The sequence below is a fragment of the Anabas testudineus genome, chromosome 17 (assembly GCF_900324465.2).
Source record: "Anabas testudineus chromosome 17, fAnaTes1.2, whole genome shotgun sequence".
In the NCBI taxonomy this organism is placed as follows: Eukaryota; Metazoa; Chordata; class Actinopteri; order Anabantiformes; family Anabantidae; genus Anabas; species Anabas testudineus.
The window spans coordinates 3,365,956-3,386,249 of NC_046626.1; the positions used below are offsets into that span (position 1 = coordinate 3,365,956).

Below are 20,294 nucleotides of genomic sequence, written 5' to 3' on the forward strand. Positions count from 1 at the left end.
ACGGACAGCGAGTTGTTCTAATAGAGCGTCTATTTGACTGAGATTATGAGGGGTCACGTCATCATCATCATCGTCGTTGCTAGTGTGAAGGTTCAGGTTGTTAGGTTGCTCGTCAGTATGCTGAGGCGGCGTTGGCTGCGATAGAGCGCTGATAACTCGAGCCAAATATTCTCTCAGATTATTAAGCTCCATTCTCTTGACTATTCAATCTACATAAGCAATGGTAACATAAAACACATGAAACAGCTAACAACAGAATTCTTTGCCCACAACCAAACATAGGGCCTTCATTCTATACATTAAATCAATATTGTAACATAAACATTGATGAATTATACAGTCATGACACACTCCTGACAGTTTTTCAGTTGGGTGTACCCCGAGCTACACACCAGGAGAACCTAGAGTAGATGAACAGTCTAGAGTTTAGGATCTGATGATACTCTCACTTCTTTTTTTTTTTCATTATGGAAATGTGAGGGAAGACGCAGGCTTACATCACATGATCCTGTTTGCAGGCACCGGACTCATCCTTCGATCGTCATCCACCGGGGGAGGAAGGAAGCTGGACTGAAGAAAATAAAGGCTTCTTTTCTTCAAAATAAAGCGCCGACCATAATACATGGGGATCCGTCCCTAAAATCATATACATTGCATCAGTTTTATGACCGAGATTTTTTAGTTTGTGATTTCTTAAAATAGACTGAGAGGACTTACAGCGTATGTTAGTTTTTTACACCCAGCGTTGTAGACTCTTAGGTTTTTTTTTTTTTCTTTATCTGAAGTCAAGCACAGCGCCGCTGATTGCTAAAAAATAAAAGAATGTGTGCATCGTCACAAAATTGTAGAACATTGTTAGCTAGAATTTGTACTCAAATTAAGGATAAAACTTTTTAAATGTTTTCATCAGACAATATAAATTATTGACTAACAGGCTCCTAACTCAAATGGTCAGTGGACGTTTGGCGTAGCGGTTAGGCATCAGACTTTTTAAATGTCGAGCTCAGGTTCGTATCCCACTAACTAATGACATCATTATATATTTATTATTTAATACATTAATTAAACCCTACATTTAGACTTAACAATAATTAAACAAACTTACCGTTTTTACAAAGTCAGCGTTGCACAGCATGGACCAGTCTCGTTAGACTCCACCAGACGGCTGCTTCTATGTCAGACGCTTGAACAGAACTGAGCTCCGATTTTTTGAAGCTTTGACCAAACTTCCAACTTTTATGGACTGGTGAAATTTTGGCGGGCGTAACGCTTGATGCAAATGTGTGTGTGTGTGGCACCGTTCTCACGGATTACCAGACAATCTTGAACTTCTAAGTTATTCCTTTGTATATTATCCCTGTCTTAGACGGGTCTGACGGATGTCTGAAAGTCAATAAAAGGTCATCTAGACGTAGTGAAAGGTCATCTAGACGCCATTACAATGACATCATTATACCCTTATTGGAAGGGGGGGGGGGGGGTCCGTGGGAAAGTAAGGTCACAGTGACCTTTGACCTTAAGATCATCAATCATAATTAAACAATAGATCCTGACAGGAAGTGGTCAGGAGCATCTCTGTGACAGAAAAATCCACCAAATGGTACACTGGCCTATCATGCCCTACCTTTTCCCTTATTAACCAAAAGTGCTCCTCGACATTAATTAACCCTCAGGGATGTGAGGTCATTTTTCCTATTATTGATTCTTCAACCCTCTTGGAACATAAAATTGTATTAATGCAGTACTGTGAAAAACTGAAGTAAGAAAGCAATTGCCATCTTTTTTTTCAGTACTACTATGGCTATTTGAATAGGTTTGCTGCAGTGACATCATAGTAAACTGTAATCATTGTTAGATCAAGAATTATGTTTTATATCAATGCAAAAGTATTCTAGTCTATCAATAGTCTTTATGTGAAACATCCAGTCTGTTTACAGTGTTTACCAGGGACATAATGATGGTATATGTATGTCAACCCTGTGACAGATGGGCAACCAGTCCAAAGTTTGTGTGACCCCTTTAAAAAGGTTCTCAGTCATCAGTATCAGTAACAGTGTCAGTCCAAGTTAGTCCAAGTCAGTCCAAGTCTTCTGAGCTTCTGTTATAACTGAAAAAATTTATCATTCCAGTTCATTCCGATGATCTGTGTTGGTTTGTCACTGCTCACATCCAAGTGTGAAAGAACTAGTGTTGACTTTAGAGTGATGAAAGATGTAAGCACAAGATATGAGCAGAGACTCTGTTCCAAGAGGCTTTATTCTAGATGTAGATAGACTTTATAGATAGATAGACTTTATTCATCCCACGATGGGGAAAATTCTTCTGTCTACAGCAGCAAGGTGAAAAAGCAGTATAGACTGGACAGCATCAATATTAACTACACAAGAAAAAATAAATTAAATTACAAGACAATTAAGTTAATTAGTTAATTAAACACCAAACAACGACAATATAACCAAAAATGTCATCTTCTTTGTGACAGAGTTCAGAAGGGGCATTATCATGTGTCCTGATGTCCTTTTTTCTTGAACTGGCAGTGTATGACACCATTGTCCATGAATGCAGTGTGTAACTTCACTTTGTCTCTCTCCAGTTGTTGTGAGTAGTCAATGAACTTCTTCCTTTAGCCGCCGGTAGGCTCTCTCCTTAGAGAGACAGAAAAAAGTAGAGGACCAAGAAATGGACCAGGAGCAATAACTGAGCCCTGCAGCATGCCAGTTGAGAGGCAGTGAGAGTTAGAAATTCTGCCAAATTACCTTGAAGGTTCGTCGAGACAAGTAAGACTTAAACTAGGCCAGAGCTGTACCTATTACACCCCAGTCAGGGAGTGGAGACAGGAGGGACTGGTGGTTAACAATGTCAAAGGCTGCAAATAGATCACGTAAGATTAAAACGGAAGACTAAGTCATAGCTTTTGCAGCCCGCAGGGATTCCCCAACCTTCTGGAGCCATGAAGTAGGATGTACCGACAGGCCTGGAAGACAGGTTTTGCTCAGAATAGAGTCCTGAGGTGAATGTTATCTGTGGTGCAGTTCTGGGTAAGAATGAGATCCAGGTGGTTGCCAGCTTTGTGTTGAAGGAGTGGGGACCAGTCTCAAGTCAAATGTGTTCTTACAAGTGTGAAAAAAGGTAAAATTAGTTGCAGAGAGTACAGCTGGGATGGCCGTGTTCTGTGGAGAGATCTTGGTTTCTGTCAGTACCAATAGCTGAACAGCTGACTATGTAGTGAAAGCTGGAATGAAGTCAGCCTTGTTGACTGCAGACTAGCATTTCCATTGAGCAAGAGAAAACGAGGTAGGGGTGGAAGAGGTCTGGTAAGGGTGTGCAGGTTGGAGAGATGTGGTCTTCCGAGAGAAACTGAGATTTGCTAAAAACACAGTAAGGTTACAAAGATATAGAAATAGTGTGCTTAGATGAGAGGAGGAGAAGGAAAGGAAAAGAAAAGAGAAGGAAGCCTAGCAAGAGAAAGATGAAGTACAAAAAAACAGCTTCCAAAAGGCATGCTCTTATACTGTTATACTGTTATTCTGTACCCCAAAAAGGTCTTAACCTTACAAGACCTTCAAACAGGAAAAAATGTGTTTACATATGGCACTCACAACCCTTATTTTATTGCATTGTATTTCTCAAAACCATTTGCTGGGCCATTAATGATGATCTACTTTATTGATCCCCTTGGGGAAACTGTGGTTGGACAGCTACCAGACAGTACATACAGTGAGGAACAGAAGTATTTGAACACCCTGTAATTTTGCAAGTTCTCCCACTTCAATCATGGAGGGGGTCTGAAATTCACACTGTAGGTGCATTCCCACTTTGAGCGACAGAATAAAAGAAAATTCCAGGAGATCCCATTGTCTGATTTTTAAATAATTTATTTGCCTTGCACTGCTGAACATAAGCCTTTCAACACCTGAGAAACCTGTTACTGTGCCTTGTAAACGTCCAACTCTACTCCACTCATTAATCTAAATTAGGAGCAGCTGTCTGAGCTCTTTAAAGATACCTGTCCACCTCACAATTAGTCAGAAGCCAACTACTACCATGGGCAAGACCAAAGAGCTGTCAAAAAACACTAGAGACAAAATTGTGGACCTCCACAAGGCTGGAAAGTGCTACGGGGCAATTGCCAAGCAACTTGGTGAAATTGTTGGAGCAATTGTTAGAAAATGGAAAAGGCTAAAGACGACTGTCAGTCTCCCTCAAACTGGGGCGCCATGCAAGATCTCACCTCGTGGGGTATCACTGATGATAAGAAAGGTGAGGAATCAGCCCAGAACTACAAGGGAGGGGCTGGTCAATGACACAAAGAGAGCTGGAACGACAGTTTCAAAGGTCACTGTTGGTAGAACACTACGTCGTCATGGTTTCAAATCACGCGTTGCGTGAAAGGTTCCCCTGCTCAAGTCACCACATGTCCAGGTCCGTCTGGAGTTTGCCAAAGACCATCTGAATGATCCAGAGGAGGCATGGGAGAAAGTCATGTGGTCAGGTGAGACCAAAGTAAAACGTTTTGGTCTAAACTTCACTCGTCGTGTTTGGAGGGAAAAGAGGGATGAGTTGCATCCCAAGAACACCATCCCTACAGTGAAGTATGGGGGTGGTAACATCATGCTTTGGGGGTGCTTTTCTGCGGGACAGGACGTCTGCACTGTATTAAGGAGAGGATGAATGGGGCCATTTATTGTGACATCCTGAGCAAGAACCTCCTGCCCTCAGTCAGAGCATTAAAGATGGCTTGTGGCTGGGTCTTCCAACATGACAACTACCCGAAGTACACAGCCAGGATAACCAAGGAGTGGCTCCGTAAGAAGCATATCAAGGTTCTGGAGTGGCCTAGCCAGTCTCCAGACCTCAATCCAAAAGAACATCTTTGGAGGGAGCTTCAACGTCGCGTTGCTGACTGATCTAGAGGAGATCTGTGTGGAAAAGTGGGCCAAAATCCCTTTTGCAGTGTGTACAAACCTGGTCAAGAACTACAAGAAATGTTTGACCTCTGTAATTGCAAACAAAGGTTTCTGTACCAAATATTAACACTGATTGTCTCAGGTGTTGAAGTACTTATGTTCAACAGTGCAAGACAAATAAATTCTTTAAAAATCATACAATGTGATTCCCTGGAATTTTTTTTTTATTCTGTCTCTCAGAGTGGGACTGGACCTACAATGTGAATTTCAGACCCCTCCATGATTTCTAAGTGGGAGAACTTGCAAAATTGCAGAGTGTTAAAATACTTCTGTTCCTCACTGCATCTTGCTACTATGGGGTTTTAGTGTCATGTTCAAGGACACCTTGGGGTGGCTGTGGCTCAATAGGTAGAGCAGTTGACTGCCAATCACAGGATTGGGGTTCGATTCCCAGCTGCTATGTCACGTGCCAAAGTGTCATTGTGCAAGATACTGAACCCCAAGTTGGTTCAGTATAGCAGCTCTGCCATTGGTGTGTAAATGAGATGCAGTGTAAAGTGCTGAGTACCAGCTAGGTAGAAAAGTGCAATATAAGTGCAGACCATTTACCTTGGCCAGGAGGAACTGGGAGTTATTAATTAAAATTAACCCTGGAATTTGTAGACATCTGCTCCACCACCTGAGCTACTGCCACTCTCTCATCTATCTATCCCATTCTATTGGGCACTTTAACAACAAACCCTTCCAGGTGGTTGTTCATCTTTAACCCATCAACTTTCTGTGACCCTTTATAGAGCTTGAGCTATTTGAATACAGGCACATCTTCCCACACTACCTCATAAACATTAACCCATTTCTTTACCCAACCCAACCCAAGGATTGTCTTAAAGCTTTAGTTAAGCTTGTTGGCCACAAAGGGGTACAAGAGACTAGCCATCAGACTACTCTTGACACCACAGCCTCACACATGCACATTTTATGTTTGTGTGAACTCATGTATAAATACAGCAGGTAATAATCTGAAGAATTTGCACCCCAACATGCTTTTAAAAACTTTTTGAGAGTTGCTTGGAGTGTTCTTTAATTTTCATTATGTCATGTCAGGATACTGATTCACCAGTAACTGGACCTTCCAGATACAGGTGTATTTATATTATAACTGCTTGAAACATATTTGCAGCACTCAAATATTTGCCAATTAATTTGGTTTGACTTCTTAATCAATTTGATTGCATCAGTGATTTTAATGGTCTGTGTATGTTTTAACCATTTTCACGTTTACTCTTTCATGTCTCAATTGTTTTCTGTTAGCATTTTAATATACAAAAGCCAGCTAAGCAGTGTGTGTCAATGCTAGATTTAGCTACTACTTGGAGCGTTGTGTGTTTACTGGCCAACTGAGCAGTAAGCTTGTTCTGCACTAATACAAACTCAGAAAATACATCTGTTGCAGACAAGTTTAATCACAGCAGCAATTAAAACACACATACACACACACATACAAACACACACACACTCTATCATCATCAACTAATGTACATTTTAAGTCTAAAAATAAACTTACTAGCTTTTTGTTTTTCACAAAGACAGGTGTTTTGTTTTTTCTTTTTTCTTCTTTCTTCATTGGATAGGGACACAATGGTTGAGGGGCTGGCACGGTAACCCATAGACAGACAAACACACACACACACACACACACACACACACAGAGCAGACAGCTCCCGCACTTGACACTAGAGGGGCAAGGTTGGCTCAGCTGACACAGTCATATTCTCTGTGAGCTGCCTGAGCCACTGTAAACAAGTAGACCATTAGTCATGGCAGTGTACATCAGCACTGATTAATTTGGCAAAGATGGAGTACAACAGTCACTGGCAAACACTTTGCTTTTCTGCCAGGAGAGTTTTGGCAAAATGATACAGTGATGTTTAGTCAGTCTTCATTTCATGGAAAAAAGCTGGTATTTTGTAGGCATACTACAAAATAAGGCTTTAAATGGTTACAAATGCCACTGAAGAAGAAGATAGTCTGTTTGGAGTCAAGCTTCACTGCAGAGGCATGTTGTACATATTTGGATACAGATGGACAGAAGTGAAGCACACAAAATGGCCATCCTGTTGGCCATGGACATCGTTAAATCTTCACATACTTTAGAGACATATTCCCTACATTTCAACACTAATCATCCTGCAGTGCAACCACAAAACATAATTCCCTTTTATCAAGCTGAATTGTCTCAATTAACATCACATCAGCACTAAAACAACGCAACTGTAGGGAGTTAAGTATTAAACAGTCTACTGATCAATTATTATCATGCCTGTTCACACTGGAGCTATTTACATGTCCCCTGAAAATATGAAGGTGAATTATGAACAATAAGTGTGTATAGCTCAACTACATAAGCCATGTTTTAGTACATTCTCTTCAGTAAAGCTGCTGTTGTGGCATGGATGTGAAGCAGACGGTTCAGTGTGATAATGAATCTTGCTTTCCTCACGCATCAATTTGTTTTTGCGCCCCACAAATAATTGCCCCCCTGTAAGGTTCAATTACTTCCTCAAATTACTTGCTTTAATTACTTACTTGAAATTCAATCACTTTTTTTGATTAAACTCATTTTAAGAAGCAATATCAGCATCATTAATATAATTAGGCATCACTGGCAGAATGGGTGCAGCTTTTAAGTCTTCACCAACCCCATATAATCGGTGTGTGTATGTCTAATAGTTTGAGCATAATTTTCGGAACATCCATGTAGACATTAAATATATTACTATGAAAGCTGGTCATAAAAGTGATGTCTACTGGTCTACTGACTACTGGTATTTTACACTGAAAAAATTTCATTCAATGACTTTAACATATTACACTAACGCTCTGATCAACACACTGTAAACCACAGACAGCATGCCTGTTTCTCCTTTTTTCTTTTTTGTATTAAGATTCAAAAACTTTTAATACCAGAGGAAAATTGTTCAGATTATTTGTTTAAGCTAGAGTGAATATAAAAGTATTGAGGTCTTTAACTGAAATATAACAGAAATATATTTAAAAAAAAATCTATGTAAGTAAAAGAGGGAAAATAGTCTGATTTCAGGGTGCAGTGTGTTTGCTGTGTAGAGCGTGCAGAAGGCACAATGTGAATCAAAAAGTACACAGCTAAAAACAATTTTGTTGTGTTCACACAGCATTAGTAGCTCAAGTCACATGATTAGAAATGAAAAAGGAAATAAAAAGAGGAAAATACATTTGTAACAACAACAGCAGTGGTGCTGAAAACCCATACAATAGTGTAATTTCCGTTTCCAGTTTGGCTCCGTTTTTCAAATAACATGCTGCCTTGCCTCTTTATGTATGAATGAATAAATGAAAATAAAATATGTGTCTATTTTGTTTTATTTACAGGCAGTGATTCCATCTTATTACAACTGTTTTTGATAAGTTTATTTGTCATATGCACAAATGTACATAGTACATTGTACAATGAAATGTGTTGATGTACCTGCTTCCTTTTACATAGTGAGACAGAACAAGTAGAAATCAAGAACAGAAATCAGAAGTCACAGATAAAAATATATAGAATAAATGTGCAAACCTGTGCCTACCCATGTTATCATCTGCAAGTACTCTATGTGTATTCCTATACATACACGTATACGATCATAAATATATAAACGTATAACTATATATCCTCGGATAACCACCGGCATCTATGCATTTGCATAGGTGCCATATGTCCATATATGTCCATTTGTACATATACATATATTGATGTATTTACACATATACATAACCTTGTATATACACATGCACAATCATTTACCTATGTACACACAGACACACCGCAACATACCAGCAATTTAGATATTACAGAATATACAGTGTTTTGATTGAACCAGATTATTTGTTTTATGGATCTGAGTTGAGCAGGCGGATAGCTTGGGGAAAGAAACTATTTTTCATCCTCACAGTCCTGGACCTCAGGCAGCGGTAACGCTGCCCTGATGGGAGAAGCGAGAAAAGAGAGTGACCAGGGTGTGTGGGTTGATTAAGAATCTTCTTAGCTTCGACCTGCAGTGTTTAATATAGATGTCCTGCAGGTTAGGGAGGGTGGTCCTGATGGTCCGTTCAGCTGAACAGACCATGTTGAGGACAATTTCCCATCCAAGTCGTTAAACTTCCACTCAAGTAGCGTTGTTTCGGTCTTGAACGATTCGTTCAATATGAATAAATCTTTTCTATGACTTGGGAGTGATTAGTTCTCTCAGTGAGTGATTCGTTCATTTCCAGTTCATTGCTGTACCTTCTCCTGCCACATGGCAGCAGCTGCATAAGCTCAGTCAGCAGGACAGGAAACAGAAATGACTCGTTCACGACTCACTCAACTGTGTGTCTGTACTCAGGTCCTCGTTCTTTTGTCACGTGACAGCCAGGCCACTCAGGCTCTGTGTCAGCGAGCACTACAGTACGTTCACAAGTCATTCATACGGATCATTACGGATTCGTTCTTTTGTTCATTTGTCACATGACAGCTGTAGCTCAGCTACAGAGCTGTGGACTGAGAAACAAGGAAATTAATGATGTCTGATATCTGACGGTCATTTATTTGTCACCTGACGCCCGATATATATTATTTATTCATGGAATAAATAACACAGTAAATGCACCATGTAAATATTTTCGGGAACTTGTTACTTGTTGCTTTAAAAGTCTAACTCAGTATCCAAATAAGTTTATCTTTCACTCGTCCTTTACCCGCCGTCACAGGAAAGGCTGCGGCAGCAGTACACTCGCTCTCGTTCATCGTTCACCGTTCTTCGTTCTCGTTCACAGCTCAGTACACTCATTCTCGTTCATCGTTCACAGCTCAGGCTGCAGCAGCAGTTCACTCGTTCGCGGATCGGTCTCTCGTTCATTTTTTCACGAAATGATTCGTTCACTTTACAGTTCGAGACTCACGGATCTGAGTCAGTTCAAAGACTCGTTTTTCCCACCTCTACACTCAAGATGCTCTCGATGGTGCAAGTGTAAAAGTTTTTGTGTACTGTGAGGGGAAGCTTGAAGTCTCTTAGTCTTCTGAAGAGGTACAAAAGCTGTCTGGCCTTTTTCACCATGATGTTTATGTGATGTGTCCATGACAAAATAGACATTCCCAGGTATTTGAAAGAGTCTACTCTCTCCACTTCAGAGCCATTTATGAGAAGTGGGTGGAAGGCCCTCTGCTGTTTCCTGCTCAAGTCCACAATCAGTTCCTTTTTTTTTTTTTGCTGATGTTCAGCAGGAGGTTCCCGGCTCTAGTCTTCCAGGTGGGAGACCTCCCTCCTATAGGCTGCCTCGTTGTTGTGGGAGATCAGTCCCACTACCACAGTGTCATCAGCAACTACAGCAACAGTCTAACTACAGAGGGGAGTGCATTCCAATAGGGGGCACTCGTCTCTAACCAGTGAAGAAACCAACAATACTTCTGGGATTTAAGGGACTCAGACACATCTCAGGGTACTTTACCAACATGGAAAGCAGACATTGGCTCCCATTTAAGAGACCATCTTGGTGAGGCCTAAGGTTAACATTACCCATAGTCGTGACTTCATGGATTGTTACAATTATATTCTGGCATGAAAATATGACAAGAAAACAGATTAATAATAATGAAAAACAACTTTTTATGACAGGCGATAGGACGGAAGCGGGAGATGATAGGGCCCAAAAAGGGCAGTGATAATAAAATGCATAACCCTAACCCTAACCAAACAAAACAGCCCCGGGCGGCAGCATTACTCAAGCCTTAGAAGACCCACTGTCTGAAGAACAAGCTTAAAATTCAGTGGTAGATAATACTTTCACCTCTTTGTTTGAGATATTGTTTGGGAGATGGAGCAGTCTAATCTTTCCGCATGGCTGTATTCTATGTCTCCGGAAACAGATGCAAAACTGGATAGATACCACCTCAACCTATGTACCAGTGCCAAGCCTCCTAATACTTAAGTAAATACTTGATGATGTGTATTATGAAACCCTAATGGAGTGTAATATGCTAATAAAAATGCAGCATATTACACTAAAAATGAAGTACACATGATATTTGTTATCATTGATTTTCTTTTATTGATTTCCTTTTTATTGTTTTATTGTCCATTATTGGAAAAAAAGGATCATACACTTTTATGATTTTGATAAATTAGTTAGGATTTTTATTATAGTTTATGAGATTTACTTTTCAAATGTATATTACTGTATTTTCTATTGTATTTAAAAGTATAAAGTGGATGGAAAATTTTGACTAACCACTGTAAGCATTATATTGTATTGTTGTGTTGCTAGGAAATAGTGTTCTACACTAAATATACATTCACCTCCTACGTTATCTGACTGTGATCACACCTAACTGTTGTCTCTCCTCTTCTGCTCTCCCCTCCCCTCCTCTCTGTGTTTCTCTCTCCCTCTCTTTCATTCGCTCTTCCTGTCTCTCTGTTGAGCTACACGTCGTTCCACCCTCTGGACCTGTCTGAGTCGTCCTGGTGCCCCAGGATCTCGTCACTTGAATCCCCCGTATGGTCCCTATTGGATGCATGTGGGGACTGGGGTTGGTTCCACGCTACCATGGAGATGGTCCTGGCCTCGACGGACGTTGGCAGCTGGTTCTGTGAGGTTTCAACTCGATAGTCCAGCACTGGAATTTCCTACAAGTCTACCAGAGCCTCTAATAACTAACTGGACTCCACATTAACTTAAAGACATTAACTATTATACTGGACTGCCTGCTGGCTTACACATAGCATGTAATCACCCATATGAGGATGGTTCCCTTTTGAGTCTGGTTCCTCTCAAGGTTTCTTCCTGTTGCCTTCTCAGGGAGTTTTTCCTTGCCACCGTCGCCATTGGCTTGCTCATCAGGGACAATCTGATTATTATGATTCATACACATTTATTGTCCATGTAAACTTCTATAGTTTCTTTGCTTGTGTAAAGCTGCTTTGGGACAATGTCAATTGTAAAAAGCGCTATACAAATAAATTGAATTGAACTGAATTAAAAATTGTGTGCTTCAAGGCTGGATTGTTGATTTTTTTTTAACACTTTTGAAGTGTTAAAAGGGAAATTCTAGGTTTTTTGTTTTTCCAGTAAAAGTGAGATGAAAAAAATTGTATGAAATGAAAGTGAAAGGTTTGTCCAGCATATGAGATTATCTTTTTTTAAGAAGGGTGTTGTTGAAATTTGTTTTGTGACAATTTTGTGACAAATATTACAGAGAGTTAACCTTTTACATTTCTGCTTCTCATGAGACTGCATAACTTAAAGTGACTCTTGTGAGCATGCCTTTGTCTTTGTGTAATAGTGCTTCTGAATTCTTATCTTAGGGAACGAAATTCACCTCGGCCAGTTGTTACTTCATCACTTACAAACAGAAAATAACATCTCCCTCCCATCATAAAACAGGAGCAGTATATCTTAGATGCTTTGAATATGCCTCTGTCAGCTTCTGTGCTGAGGCATGCATGCTACTTTGCGCAAGGGAGGATAAACCTCTGCCTTAATGAATCTAATTGGTGGTATTGAGAGTTTTTTTTTAAAGACTTTTCCTATCAAAATTGAAATGACAGCTTGGGGGAAATATTAATGCGTAAATATTTAATGTTGCCAATACAAAATCTAAGGGGAGATTCCTGTGCTGCAGAATCCCAGGCATCCTTAGAGAGTGGGAGTATGGCTAATATTGTTTTAATTTATATAGTTTGAAATTGTGGAAAATAAATTATTAATGTTGAATGTTTTCTTTAGTAAGCTATAGGGTTATGTGTAATGTTTGTGTAATATTATGTCATCTGCATTAAGTCTTATTTTATGTTGTAAAATTGCGTCCTGGATTCCTTTTAATTTTAATGTTTTCACTTCAAGCCCCAGAGGTAATTTCAGTACATCTGGCACAAATGTCCACTGCTTATACATAAACTTATGCATGCAAACTACAACTTCACTGGTTGGTGGAGACATACAACTGCAATGCAATCACTTTAGTTTTTTGTGTCAAAACCAGTCAGTTACAAGCATTTACAACCATGGACATGCTAGTTATTTTATGGTTGATTAGGACATAATTTAGGACATTCCATTATTAGACCTAGAGTTAATCCTTCTCTGTCTCATCCCTGCTGAACATTTTCCATGTGAGGGCTGGCCTCCGGCACAGCTTCCTGGTCTCAGACTTCTAAGCCAGGATAAACCTTGCTTTGAAGGATGCTTTTTATTCCAGCATCCCCTTCCATTTCTCAATGGTGGGTTGTCTTTCAATCAGTCAGCAGATAATTAAGAACACCTCTTGAGATCTGGTAAACTCACTTCTTCCTAATTTCACACACCAGGTTTTTTCTACTTTTCAAACGTGAGCCCCCGGGAGCCATACAGGGTTTCATTCACATGTATACAGTGTAGTTGAGGTCACTTGCTGGCGGTAGTTAAACTGTGTAGATCAAGTATTACCTCAAGCTAGTCCTGTTGCCAATGTTTTGCATGATCTAGACAACTTTTTACTAATTTGTCTGTATGCATGTTTTGCATAATAATGGCATAATGTATATAGTCTTTTGTGTTAATTGCAACATACTTATTACAATTAACTGTTTCTTAGCAGTTTTCCTAACATGAAGCCAGATAATCATTTTTAATGTGATATGTGCTGTGAATGTTTCCATGTGAAGGGAAAAAAGGGAAATACTGAAGTAATCAAAATTGACATAGCAGTAAAACTTCAGACTTCACCCTCTGGAGATATGAGTATTGTAATGACAAAGAGGAGGTTGAAATGGGCAGGCATACATAGCAGAATGGGAATAATTAGCAAGTCTATTGATGTGTGTGGGGATCAGGTGATGGAAACTAGTTGGAACACAATGAGGGCAAGGTGCTGTTATAACAGAAAATGACAGGATGTGAAGTGACAGGTGAATGCTAGACTGGCAAATAAACCAGACAAGGGAAAATGGTCAAAGATCAATACCAGTTGTACTTCATTTGGCTGTGTTGGCATGCCATTGCAGCTAGTATGAGGCAGCATTTATGATGTTGAATCCATGTTAGCTTAAAATCAAACAGCAATGGGAGGTGGCTATAGACAGGAAACATGTAATCAATCTCCTTTTAACTTCACCAAGATTTGAAATGGCTACAGTGCACATCAGTGTGTCAGTCAGTTCAGCACTTTGATCCAAACTGAAATATCCCATCAGCTTCTGGATGTATTTGAAGTGTTGTACATCAATTCATGGTCATCAGAGGATACATGCTAATATAGACTTTTAGCTGACTTTATACAGCATCACAAGCAGATCAAATCTTTAACATTTTCAATGAAATCAACATCTACTTGACAGACTTGTATTCTGAGCATCAGTTGTTTTTTGTGTTTAGACCTAATTAGCTTAGTGAGACTAAAGAAGATTCCCCCAACAAGAAGTTCAGTTGCCATAACGCTTCCAGATAACCTCACCTTGATGGCTGAGAATCAAGGCTGAGAAACCAACATAAGAGATGGCATATTGTAAATGTTTTATCTTTTCATCATCTACATGCTAGACACTGAACCGCAGTGTTTCCTGCTGTTCTTTTCTCTCTTTCTTCTTTCCAACCCAGTTGTGGGAGATGGCCGCCCACCCTAGGCCTGGTTCTGCTGAAGGTTTCTTCCTCTAAAGTAAGTTTTTCCTCTCCGCTGTTTTCTATAAAATTCTGTATACAGTTATACATGAGACCGCCTCATTTTGGGGGTCTTGGTGCGGTTGTTTTGGTGCGCACTCGAGTGCAATTACCATGTTTACACCAGACAAAGCGAACTGCACCAAGAGGGAAAACGAATTTGAGTTCGATTTAATCGAACCAAAGCCTCCATCCATCCATTCTCATCCGCTTATCCGGGACCGGGTCGTGGGGGGAGCAGCTTAAGCAGAGATGCCCAGACTTCCCTCTCCCTAGACACGAGGCGTTCCCAGGCCAGCCGAGAGACATAGTCCCTCCAACGTGTCCTGGGTTTTCCCCGGGGCCTCCTCCCGGTGGGACAGGACCGGAAAACCTCCCCTACGAGGCGTCCCGGGGGCATCCGAAACAGATGCCCAAGCCACCTCAACTGGCCCCTCTCGATGCAGAGGAGCAGCGGCTCTACTCCGAGCTCCTCCCGGGTGACTGAGCTCCTCACCCTATCTCTAAGGGTGCGCCCAGCCACTCTACGGAGGAAACTCATTTCGGCCGCTTGTATCCGCGACCTTGTCCTTTCGGTCATGACCCAAAGCTCATGACCATAGGTGAGGGTAGGAACGTAGACTGACCGGTAAATGGAGAGCTTTGCCTTTCGGCTCAGCTCCTTTTTCACCACGACGGACCGGTACACCGACCGCATTACTGCTGCCGATGCACCAATCCGTCTGTCAATCTCACGCTCCCTTTTACCCTCACTCGTGAACAAGACCCCAAGATACTTAAACTCCTCCACTTGAGGGAGGATCTCCCCCCCAACCTGGAGGGTGCAAGCCACCTTTTTCCGGTTGAGAACCATGGCCTCGGACTTGGAGGTGCTGATTCTCATCCCAGCCCCTTCACACTTGGCTGCAAACCGCCCCAGTGCCTGCTGGAGGTCCCGGTCTGATGAGGCCAACAGGACAACATCATCTGCAAAAAGCAGAGATTAAATCCTGTGATTCCCAAACCGGATTCCCTCCGACCCCTGGCTGCGCCTAGAAATCCTGTCCATAAAAGTAATGAACAGGATCGGTGACAAAGGGCAGCCCTGTCGGAGTCCAACATGCACAGGGAACAAGTCTGACTTACTACCGGCAATGCGAACCAAGCTCCTACTCCGGTCATACAAGGACCGAATGGCCCTTAACAAAGGGTCCCGAATCCCGTATTCCCGAAGTACCCCCCACAGGATGCCACGAGGGACACGGTCAAACGCCTTCTCCAAATCCACAAAACACATGTAGACTGGATGGGCGAACTCCCATGAACCCTTGAGCACCCTAGCAAGAGTGTGGAGCTGGTCCAGTGTTCCACGGCCAGGACGAAAACCGCATTGTTCCTCCTGGATCCGAGGTTCGACTAGCGGCCTAACTCTCCTCTCCAGCACTCTGGAATAGACTTTCCCAGGGAGGCTGAGGAGTGTGATCCCCCTATAGTTGGAACACACCCTCCGGTGCCCCTTTTTAAAAAGAGGAACCACCACCCCGGTCTGCCAGTCCAGAGGTACTGTCCCTGATCTCCACGCGATGCTGCAAAGGCGTGTCAACCAAGACAGCCCTACAACATCCAGAGACTTAAGGTACTCAGGGCGAATTTCATCCACCCCTGGTGCCTTGCCACCGAGGAGCTTACTGACTACCTCTGTGACTTCGACCAGGGAAATGGACGAATCAACCTCTGAGTCCCCAGCCTCTGCTTCCTCAACAGAAGGCGTGTCGACGGGGTTGAGGAGATCCTCAAAGTATTCCTTCCACCGTCCTACAACGTCCCCAGTCGAAGTCAGCAACTCCCCACCTCCACTGTAAACAGTGTTGGCAGGAAACTGCTTTCCCCTTCTGAGGCGCCGGACGGTTTGCCAGAATTTCCTTGAGGCAGACCGATAGTCCTCCTCCATGTCCTTGCCGAACTTTTCCCAGGTCCGAGTTTTTGCCTCTGCGACCGCGCGGGCTGCGGCACATTTGGCCTGCCGATACCCATCAGCTGCATCAGGAGTCCCACAGGCCAACCAGGCCTGGTAAGACTCCTTGTTCAGCTTGACGGCTTCCCTTACTTCCGGTGTCCACCACCGGGTTCGGGGATTGCCGCCACGACGGGCACCAGAGACCCTACGGCCACAGCTCCGAACAGCCGCATTGACAATGGAGGTGGAAAACATGGTCCACTCGGACTCAATGTTTCCAGGCTCCCTCGGGACCTGATTATAGCTCTCCCGGAGGTGGGAGTTGAAGACCTCTCTGACAGAGGGTTCCACCAGACGTTCCCAACAGACCCTCACAATACGTTTGGGTCTGCCAGGTCTATCCAGCTCCCTCCTCCGCCATCGGATCCAACTCACTACCAGGTGGTGATCAGTTGACAGCTCAGCCCCTCTCTTCACCTGAGTGTCCAAGACATATGGTCGGAGGTCAGATGACACAACCACAAAGTCGATCATAGACCTCCGACCTAGGGTGTCCTGGTGCCACGTGCACTGATGGACACCCTTATGCTTGAACATGGTGTTCGTTATGGACAAACTGTGACTAGCACAGAAGTCCAATAAAAAAACAACCCCTCGGGTTCAGATCAGGGAGGCCGTTCCTCCCAATCACGCCCCTCCAGGTATCACTGTCATTGCCCACGTGGGCGTTGAAATCCCCCAGTAGGACGACAGAGTCCCCAGTCGGAGCACCTTCCAGTACCCCTTCCAGAGACCCTATGAAAGCTGGGTACTCTGCACTGCTATTTGGCCCATAGGCACAAACAACGGTGAGGGACCTATCCCCTACCCGAAGGCACAGGGAAACAACTCTCTCGTCCACCGGGGAAAACTCCAACACATGGCAGCTGAGCTGGGGGGCTATAAGCAAGCCCACACCTGCCCGCCGCCTCTCACCATGGGCAACTCCAGAGTAGAAGAGAGTCCAACCTCTCTCAAGGAGTTGTGTTCCAGAGCCCAGACTGTGTGTGGAAGTGAGCCCGACTATCTCTAGCCGGTACGGCTCCACCTCCAACACAAGTTCAGGCTCCTTTCCACCCAGTGAGGTGACATTCCATGTCCCAATCGCCAGGTTCCGTGTCCAGGGATTGGGTCGTCGAGGCACCTCCCCACGGCTGCCACCCAATCCACACTGCACCGGCCCCCTATGCTCCTTCCTGTGGGTGGTGGGCCACACTCCTTCGGGCTGAGCCCGGCCGGGTCCCGTGAGAAAGATCCCGGCCACCAAGCACTCGCCTACGTGCCCCAATCCCCGGGCCTGGCTCCAGGGTTGGGCCCCGGTGACGCCGATCCGGGCGACGTAACAGTCCTTGAGCCCCCGGCAACATAGCTCCTAGGGTCATTCGGACACGCAAACCCCTCCACCACAGTAAGGTGGCAGTTCGAGGAGGGGCGAACCAAAGCCTGTAGGTGTGAAAGCACCATTACTCTCCACATACTTCTCAGTTGTTCCAGAAGCTTTTACAACTTCTTTTTTGTTTGTCAAACACCATTTTTAAAATGCATAAAAGGTGAAGTCTAAACTTTTGGCACAAATTTAAATCAAAGCGATACATGCTGTTGTCTTGCTGCTACGTCTTCTTAAATTGGTCAAGACTTCCATCAATCCCAGAGGAGTAAGTGCAGGTTTCTTTTGAGTGAATTTTGGCAATTGTGTCAAAAATAAATTTTGAATTATGTTTTTAATAATTAAATTAGAATAATAGGATCTTTTTGCAGTAGACAGATTGCACCTGTGCTTCGGTACAGATTTATGCCACTGAAGGTGAAGAAATTCAGACTTCAGTTAGCCACTTACATTCCAATCTCCTACAGGTCTGTTTAAAAGCATGAGTTTCTGAAGTAAACCAAGGTGTAGACCGCTTTGACCTTCTGTTTTTGGTAGTAAGATGAGCCACTGTATCTAGGAGATAAGATAAAACTGTATTTAAGTCACTGGTGTGATTTTCAACAAAGTCTATACAGAAGTCATCTGGGACAGAACTGTTGGCAATTGCTCAGTGGGAGAGATGAGGTGTCTGGGCCACTTTGTTGGTAGGTAAAGACAGTTGCACTATTACTCGAATTTGAAGTTAATGAAACTTTAAATTTGATAACAAAGTGATATGACATAACAACATCAAAACATCAGAACTCATTATTCCTCAGCATAGTTAAGGGTGAGTCTTTAAGTAAGAGGCTGCAGCTCTTTTTGTTTGGCTAATTGTTAACGCTCAGCTAATCCTCCTTCCTCCGCCAGATCTGCACCTCCTCCCACGCCTTTCAACCTGTCCGGAGTACCTCCCATCTATCACGACAAGAGGTATTCAGCAAGAGCCGTGTGACTTCTCTGCCTCCGCACCGCCCTTATGACTGTGCCATAGACTTACTCCCTGGTACAACCCCCCCTAGGGGTAGGATATTCTCCCTCTTTAATCTGGGGAGGCAAGTAATGGATGACTAGATCCGGAACTCCCTCCAGGCCCTCTGGGACGTTTATGTCGGGTTTAAAATAACCACAACACTTTTCATACGCTGAGAGACGAAGACAATAAAGCACAACAAGGACACTCTTTGGCCTTTTTACTTGCAAGGGGAGCCGGCCTGAGATCTTAGCATCATAAAAGCTTCACCCAGGAATTTCTACCTCCGACTCCGTCCGTCTCCCCTTTGTACAAGCTTTTTTTTAAAGATGAGACACACCCTGAAGTTACAGATGTGGGTGTATGGTATGGTTAAATGGTGATCATATTACAAGAAAAAGAACCCCATAGAAAGATAACACACTTGTAAGAAAAACAACTCCATACAAGGATAAAACACTGCTTATAAGCGTATAGCAAGAAGAACTCTTCAACTTCAAGGCCGCTGACCTTTCCTGACCTTTCCTGTTTCCTGTCTGTGTGCAAAGTTCGGCTTCAGCACAGTACAACATGCTATTGTTGCTTACAGGATTAAACATCACACACACATGTATCCTTCATAATGACAATAAGTAAAAAACAAGAAATTATCCTTATGAGTGAAGTAACATTGTAATAAGAAAATTATAAATCATTGAGTAAATCATTTTTACTCTAACAATTAGCAATCACTTTGTTTTCGTCTACCTTCCTAATTTACTCCAACAGACTCGATCAGCATGTCCAGCACGTCCATGCAGTTCTATTGCATCTTTTGGAGAACCACCTTTTCGTGAAAGCAGTGAATAGCAAGTTCCAGGTGAAGAGGACCACATTCCTGGAACCCAGGAAGCTGTCTATGGACCCCACCGAGATTTCTGCAGTCCGGGATTGGCCTACCCCTAAAGACCGCAAACAGCTCCAGCGGTTTCTTGGGTTCGCCAACTTCTACCACTACTTCATCTGGGGCTACAGCAAGGTTGCTGCCGCTCTCTGTGCGCTCACTCCTTCCAAGTTGGCTTTTGTTTGGTCCCTGGCAGCTGAGGATGGCTTCGTTTGTTTAAAGGCTTTGTTTACTTCAGCATCCAACCTCAACCTCCCTGACCCCAAGAGACAGTTCATGGTGGAAGTAGATGCCTCCAGTACTGGGGTTGGGGCGGCCCTTTTACAGTGGGCTGCCATCGACAATGAGATGCACCTGTGCGCCTTCTTCTCCCGCCGCTTGTCCGAAGGAATTATGATGTCGGCAACCGTGAGTTGCTTGTGGTTAAACTGGCCTTGGAGGAGGGAGACACGGGTTGG

The 20,294-nt window shown here is 43.0% G+C and overlaps 1 long non-coding RNA gene across 1 annotated transcript; it reads right to left on the reverse strand.

Moving 5' to 3' along the window:
• Window positions 1-6: 6 nt before the first annotated feature.
• On the reverse strand, window positions 7-1,461 carry LOC113171442. Its single transcript, XR_003299703.1, has 4 exons — window positions 1,106-1,461; window positions 718-807; window positions 498-636; window positions 7-401 (listed from the first exon to the last, which is right to left on the reverse strand). It is a non-coding gene; the product is annotated as an uncharacterized LOC113171442 (long non-coding RNA).
• Window positions 1,462-20,294: the final 18,833 nt, after the last annotated feature.